This window comes from Bubalus bubalis, chromosome X (genome assembly GCF_019923935.1).
Source record: "Bubalus bubalis isolate 160015118507 breed Murrah chromosome X, NDDB_SH_1, whole genome shotgun sequence".
Taxonomy (NCBI): domain Eukaryota; kingdom Metazoa; phylum Chordata; class Mammalia; order Artiodactyla; family Bovidae; genus Bubalus; species Bubalus bubalis.
The window spans coordinates 142027665-142035753 of NC_059181.1; the positions used below are offsets into that span (position 1 = coordinate 142027665).

General features: G+C 44.5%; 1 long non-coding RNA gene across 1 annotated transcript; it reads right to left on the reverse strand.

Annotated features, from left to right (window-relative positions):
* Positions 1-1985: 1985 nt before the first annotated feature.
* On the reverse strand, positions 1986-5876 carry LOC112582172. Its single transcript, XR_003106735.3, has 2 exons — positions 5684-5876; positions 1986-2592 (listed from the first exon to the last, which is right to left on the reverse strand). It is a non-coding gene; the product is annotated as an uncharacterized LOC112582172 (long non-coding RNA).
* Positions 5877-8089: the final 2213 nt, after the last annotated feature.

An 8089-nucleotide genomic window follows, 5' to 3' on the forward strand; every position in this document is an offset into this window, starting at 1 on the left:
GCTGCAAAAAAGATGGAAGATGCCACAAGCTGCAACTAAGGCCTGACACAGTCAAATAAAATAAATAAAAATATATATTAAAAAAGACTATATAAATAAAAAATACATGAATACATTTCCTCCATTTCAGTACTGTTTTATAGTTCTCAGTGTGAGGTTTCAACACATTTTAAAAAGATTTTAAGTGCTGCCTTTGCCACCCTCAGCTCACCCCACTTAGGTTCTGACAGTCCAGGCTGGTTTCACCCTTCCCTGTGGATGCCCATCTCACTTCACCCAAGCTCAGACACTCTGGCCAAAGCTGCTCCCACAGACTGTCATCATCTTTTAGACTCTAACATGTTTTGCCATGATCCAACCTCCCACCCTTTGCTACTGAAAGCCTTCTTCACTATGCTTGGTTACTATTTTTTTCCAAACATATTCCAGAGTTAGTGACAGGTGTATCTGTAGAGCACTTAAAGGCCCATGTCTCCTTTTACTCTAGGAAATTGAGGCAGGAACCAGGATATGTTTTGCTGATCCCAGTTCAGATTTTTCAGGTACAGATAGGTTCCCCTTTCATGTAGTTCTATAGCATATTGCACCATCCTAATTCATATTATATTTGAGCAGTTTTTGAGATCTCATTAACATATAAGAATTGTATATTTTAAGTTGTGCAATGTGATGTTTTGAAATACATATACATTATGAAATGATTTCTACATTGCTTGGTTTCTTATCAGCTCAACCTGGACTGGGCTGGGTCCTGCCTAGACATCCTTCTTGCCCAGTTTAGGCTCTAACACCCACACCAGACCATCCTCACCACTACCCTGCTCATTCCTCACCCTCAACTGTGTTGACTCTCTTTTATAGAGCTCAGGTTCCAAACCCCTGAGCTGGGTTACTGCATTTGTTAAGGGCTACCTTAACCAAGTACCATAAACTGGGTGATTTCAATAACAAAAATTTGCTATCTCACAGTTCTGGAGACTCAAAGCCCCAAATCAAGGTATTGGCAAGGTTGGTTCCTTCTAAAAGTTGTGAGGGAGAATGTGTTCCATGGCTCTCTCCTTGGCCATCTTCTCCCTCTGTATATATCTCTATATGTCCAAATTTACCATTTTCATTAAGACACCAGTCATATTGGATTAGGGCCCACTCTTCATCATCTCATCCTAACTTGATTACCTCTGTGAAGACTTTATCTCCAACTATGTTCACATTCTGAGGTACTAGGAATTAGAATTTTATCAGTCCAGTCCAGCTGCTATAACAGGATTCCATAGACTGGGTAGCTTATAAACAGCAGAAGTTGATTTCTCAGTTTTGGAAGCTGGGAAGTCCAGGATCAAGGCAGGGGCAGATTCCATGTCTTATGAGGACCTACTTTCTAGTTCATAGATGGCCATCTTTCTCACATGGCAGTAGAGGGAAGGGAGCTCTCTGGGGTCTCTTTTAGAATTAAGGGCACTAATCTCATTCATGAAGGCTCCATCCTCATGACCTAATCACCTCCCAAAGACCCTACTTCCACATACCACCACATTGTGGGGTTAGGATTTCACATATGAACTTTGGGGAGACACAAACCCTAAGTTTATAGCAGACTTTGACATATGAATTTTTGTAGGACACAATTCAAGTTACTTCCCATCCCATGTAGCTGTCCTTACTGTCATCAGATCCTGAAACATCTTTCCAGACCTCCCTGCATGAATATCCTCAACATCCTCTCAGGTTCTAAAAACTTGGGCCAACTGCTACTAACCACCCCCTGCCCCTGGAATCGCTCTCCTGGCCTTACCTGGACTTTGACACCCCACGTCAGGCCCCTGACACCATCCCCAACGTGGAAGCTCTTCTCATCCTGCCCTCAGCTAACACCACATAATATAGGATCACAAAAGCTCCTCCAACACAAATACCTGCATTGCTTGGCCTCCACTAATGCTTCTGGACTGAATTGGTCAGTGAGAGGAGAGAAAGAAGAAACCTGGTCATTTTGGGTAGCCCTTTATTCCTTGTTCGTGTTTCCAGTTCTTCTAGTTTCTTTAAATACACCAAAGAAGGACTTTGCTGGTGCTCCAGGGCCAAGACTCCAAGCTCACAATGCAGGGAACCCAGGTTCAGTTCCTGATCAGGGAACTAGATCCCACATGCCATAACAAAGACCCACATGCTGCAATAAAAATCAAAGATCCTGTGTGCTGTAACTAAGACCCAGTGCAGGCAAATATATAGATCAGTATTTTTTAAAAACTAAGTCAAAAAATATATACCGAAGAGATCAATTTTACTTTCTAGGTCTACAAAATGAGTGGAATACATTTCTTCTTCGAACTAAAGCAGACATTTCCAATATCTGAGGCCTTTGGAGATTTGGTTTTGCCATTTGTTTCTGCTATCTCTCACTCAGTCTTAATTGTCACGTCATGTTTATTGATGATTTACATGTAGGAGAAGGCTGGAAATCCTGCAATCAGGGTGGCTTCCTGTAGGTGCCAAATCAGATGACCTCCCTACTTCAGTGACAAAAGCCTTCCATCAGGTGAGCTGCAGTGGCCACAAAAGTGCTCCAACAGGCAGATATGAGCAGCAATGAGCCTAAAAACAAAAACAAACACACATCCATGGGCCCAGAGGTTGGAGAGAAAAGGGGTGAGTCAGCACCACATTCAGCAAAACAAAATAAAAACTACTCACATTTCCAGTTATGGCAAAACAGCAAATGATAAAAGCAGTTTATGAAACAGTATATCAATGCTATGGGGTGCTCCAGGCCCTTCACATGAAACTGTGTAGTAGGAGTTGGGTTCAAAGGGATCCCTGAAATCATGACTCACAGAAAGTTTGAAAGCCATTGTTTTTGGAATTTTCCTCTTCCTTTGGGGATCCTAGTAAAAGCTGAACCCCTAAGAAATGCAGAGAGGGTGCCCTGACATCATGACAAGGGAGGTCGTGGGCCAGAGGAGTCTGTCTGGCTAGATTCAGTGGTCATAGGCCCAGCCCAGATCTCTTAACCTTCCCTGTATTCTGCCCCCTTTGGTCCCCTTGCAGGCCACACTACCATCTCTCACTCATCCCCAGTGCTCTTCGTGCCCTCCCTCTTATTGATCATCCACAGACAGTCACCAAATCCATTCTGCCCTGTACTCCCACTTTAGTGGGTCCCCACCCCTCCAATCCCAAGGTCGCCATCCCAACTCCAGTGGCCTGCCCTCTTTAGCCTTCTGATGGCAAAGGCCCTGCCTCCAGTGCTCTGCTGATCCCTGAACCTATTTTCCTCTCCCTACTGCTGCTGTTTCTGTCTCATGGGAGCTGAGGGCATATAGTCCCCACATGGTCAATATGAGGACAATATGAAACTCTGTTGTGAAACAGAGAGTTTCACAACACTGCTCCTCTAGGACACAACCACTTGTCCTAGCAAAAGATTTGGGAATTTTGAAAGTTCTGCCTTGGGAATAAGGCCTGCAGTAGTATCTGCTCTTCTGTCTGAGTGGATGCAATATTCCTTCCTCAGACTAAGGACCATTACTGAATAAACCACCAGGGGGCAAAGATGCTCTATTTAATTCTAATTGCCTCATTATAAAAGTGGGGAACATTTGGAAAATATATATATAAACCAATAGTAGAAAATAAAAACCATCTGATACCTTGTATGTCAGATAACCATTCAGAGCATCATGGCATTTTGCTTACATTATTTTTCCCATCTACTTAAACATAAATAAAGTTTAAATGTAACATTTATCCACATACTATCTTGTTTCTACATTGAAATAAAATCTTATAAAGATCTTTCCAAGGTGTTGTTTATTCTTCTATGGCATTACTTTCTCATATTTAATTATTGGAAAACACATGGACAGTATACTTCATTGTGGTTCAATTTCTATGCATAGAGAGGAAAAACAAAGTTCCCTCTGCCCTTCTAGATTCTTGACTGAGACTCCCCTCTCCCCTCCATAATAAAAGACAAATACACAGGAGAAAAACAAACAAGTTTAAAAACATAGATACCTCCTGTATACACAGGAGAGACCTAGGAAAACTGAGTAACTCGCCCAAATGGCCCAAACTACCACATTAAATAACATCTCCAGCTAAAGACAAAAGGAGATGTTGGGGGTGGGGGGCGGTTACAGGAGGGAACCAGGAAAGAAAGAGTAAACAAGGGTAAAGTTGTGATGCAGACTAAAGTCTTTCTCCACTGATAAAGAGTTTCAGGAGATAAAGTCATCCATCCCCCACCCCCTCTTTCTGGGAGCAGGAGATACCCTTACAAACGGAGATTTCCCTTAGAAGTGTAAAGGTATCTTATAAAAGAGTAACTTCTACTTGGTTTTCAGAGCTTCTCCTCTGTCTGTAGCATCTCAGAAATAACCAGCCCCAAATGATCAATATGCCAAAGGGGCATATTTTGGTGTGGCAAGCTCTGCTCTCCCTTCAATACCATTGATAAGCCCTTTAGTTTAGGGGATCAATTACCAGAAGAGGAATTGCTAGCTCAAAGGCAAGCCAACCAATCCTTTTAGGTTTGGACACCTATTGCCAAGTTGCTTTCCAGAAAGACAACTCGACTCTCTCTCAAAGTGTGAGAGAATGCTGCTGTGATCTTGTCATTTGCAACACTGGTCCTATCTTTTGAAGTCTTTGCCAATGTGATGGGCAACATATTTCTTCACAGGTGTTTTAAACTGTGCCTTGTCAATCAAATGTAAAAGAAATATTTACTGAGCATTGATTCATTGTCATACCTGGTACACAATGGGAACCCAGAAGGGAATAAGATAGATACCATGCCACTCTCCCCAGTCTCAGGTTCTAGGGAGATGTGCTGTGCTCAGTTGCTCAGTCATGTCTGACTCTTCGCTACCCCATGCACTGTAGCCAGCTAGGCTTCTCTGTCCGTCGATTTCCCAGGCAAGAATGCTGGAGTGGGTTGCCATTTCCTACTCCAGGGGATATTCCCAACCCAGGTATCAAACCCACATCTCTTGTGTCTCCTGCATTGGCAGGCGGCTTCTTTACCACAAGCACCACCTGGGAAGCCCAAAGCTAAACATTTCCCCCTCTAAATGATCATCAGCTACTCGTTTCCTCTTTTGTGAACTGGGGTGGGATGGGGGATGGGGGTAAAGGGTAGCTGATGATAAAAAGAAAACCACAGCCCAGAATACTGGAGTAGGTAGTCTTTCCCTTCTCCAGGGCATCTTCCCAACCCAGGGATCAAACCCAGGTCTCCCGAATTGCAGACGGATTCTTTACCAGCTGAGCCTCATGAGAAGCCCAAGAATACAGGAGTGGGTAGTCTATCCCTTCTCCAGGGGATCTTTCCAACCCAAGAATCAAACCGGGTTCTCCTGCATTGCAGGCGGATTCTTTACCAATTGAGCTATCAGGGAAGCCCCAAAGCTCATGAAACTAGATTTAATACATGATCCAATTGTTTCAATTTCTCCCAGAAACGTAATTTTAATCAACATGTCTGGAATTACCAATAAGGTAATCTGTCTCATAAACCCTCTCTATCCCCCAGAGGAAGAAAAGGCCATCTGCATGGGGAAAAAAAAAAAAAAAACAACCCTTCCCTTTCCTTGCTCCCCTAATCACCCGATATCCTACATCTTGAAAAGGACAAATTCAAAGCCTCTGCCATTCTCTCTGGGCTGGCAACTGAAATGCTCACCTGGCCTTGCACTAAGAGGTGGCCTGTCCGTTCCCTATTTCACCAGGAAAGCAGATACTAATGCAGCAGACCCAGTTAAGGGTCTTTCTCTCCGCTCCATTGCACTGCGCGTGCGCTGTGGGGGCGCGTGCGCTGTGGGGGCGCGTGCGCTGTGGGGGCGCGTGCGCTGTGGGGGCGCGTGCGCTGTGGGGGCGCGTGCGCTGTGGGGGCGCGTGCGCTGTGGGGGCGCGTGCGCTGTGGGGGCGCGTGCGCTGTGGGGGCGCGACACGCGTGCATACACCAAGATAAACCACTGCTTGTGATAAGAATCACGCAGAAGCAATCAGCCCAAGTCCCTGAGCAGAAGCCCTGAACCCTTCCACCATCCTTAAGCGGAGTCACAGAGAGGAGGCTTCAAGCCCGAAAATCTGTAATGACAGTGCGCAGTTTTATTTTAGAAAACGTGAAATGAGGAAGCCTTTGGCTTCCAAAATTCCTCCCGTACAACCTTTCTTGTCACTGCTATTTTCCTGAATTCCTGAGTAGCCAGGAGACAAGATGAGTTCTGGAGGGTTAACTTAACCTTCTAGTGTCTTCAGCGATTCATCATATTTAGGATCAGCTCTGTCATCCTAGACTGGCATTTGGTCTGTAAAAGTATTGGTGGAGAACATGCTTTTTCACATCTATAATTTTTTTTTTACTTGCTGCAAAACAACTTCAAAGCAACATCAAAAGAAATAGTTGTATTGAGTGAGAAGCAAAAGAAGGCTAAAATCTCATCCCACTCATGCAGCTAGTGCGCAGTCACTTTTCCTCCCTCTTTTTCCTTTGGCACTTGCCATCTGAATAACAGTAGCATCTAACACAGAAGATTTGGATACAAGTTGCAGTTGGTGGTAGTATCAAAGATAAACAAAGCCAGACACTAAAGTGGTCAGGACAGATTTTAATCAGTAACATAATATTGCAACACAGAAAATATTCCAGTGTGAACTTTGATTTGTACAGAAATGACTGGGTGTTTTTAAAGGGAAAATGAAGGAATAAGGAAGGAAGTGAAGGTTCAGTAGAGTCAGGGAAGTGAAAAATTACAAAAAGTGGAAAGTTGTTTGAGGGGAGTCAGTGTGAAACCCATCTGGGTTTATTAACTGGTGCCTGTCAATATTTAGGTCCTCCCCTCCCACAGAACCTGGGAGAAAGGGACCCTATGTTCTGCTTCTGCCTGGAAGAAACAGTCTATTTTGGTAGCCTTGAGTTTTCTAACACAGGCACTTTGAAGGGGACTAAGATCATCCTTGGGAGGAGACCCTGAGCTGTTAAAAACTATTTTAGTGTTTGTTCACATCTTTATTGACCAAGATTGAGGCTTAAGTGAGAAGAGGGCTCAGAGGAAACTAGCTAGAGTTTGGTCGAGGAGAACACCTTTGTCAGCAGACCACAAGGCTTCAGTGGTATGTGACGCCAATCACAAGCCCACAGGATAGAGCAGAGGGGATCTCATAGGCCAAGATGGATGGAACTGCCTCATGTGGGATAGGAGAGCAGGGCCTGAGCCACCCAGTGTGGACTCTTTCTTTCCTCTCAGTTCTGTCTACTCATGCACACAAAACAAAGTTCTGTTCTGGTGAGACTGAACCTGCAAGACAACTTTGACAGGGAGCAAGAATTAGAAAAGAGTGGCCAGCCTGCAAAATGTGTATTGGAGAGAGCCCAGATGCTCCTTCCTCTGTGCCCTGCTGTCCGAGGACAGCTTTTGGATGGTTTACATTAATATATGCCCATATAGCACTCAGGGACTTTGCTCTGCCCTCCTGGAAAACTCCCAGTTACTGCCCCTGCTGCCAGCAATGTGGGACCTTGGAGAGGATAGGGTCAAGAGCTATTGGTCCTTTGTGTCACATGCAGATAACAAGTCAGTATTTTCCAGGCTAGCTTTTGGGGTGGGGATGGAGTTGTGGGTGGGGTAGACATGCCTTCCTGGACTTGTGCTCAGGAGCTCTGCTTGAAGAGTGGCTCAGGAGTCTATATATTTCAGAGTTCTCCAGGAGATTTAAGCTTCCAGGCTTCCAGATATGGAGGTTTCAAGGTTCCAAGAGCCTCCTTGACTAGGCTCAGAACTCCTACAGCATCTGCCCCCACCACCACCACATTGTATAGGTCAAGGCCAAGTCACAGACCAGCTCAGATTCAAGAGGGTAGAGAAATAGACTCCACTTCTTGATGGAAAGACTGGCATAGTCTCAGTGCAAAGGGCTGCACATCTAGCAATGGAAGGAATTGTTGGAGCCTTCTTTGCAATTAACTGACCAATCTACCTAGAATCAATATTTCACCATTCCAGGTGCTAAGGAATTGTTATGGAGTACTTGGCATGCAAGGATTCACAGCTCCTCCTTTAGCCATTTTAAAAGGACATCCAAATGA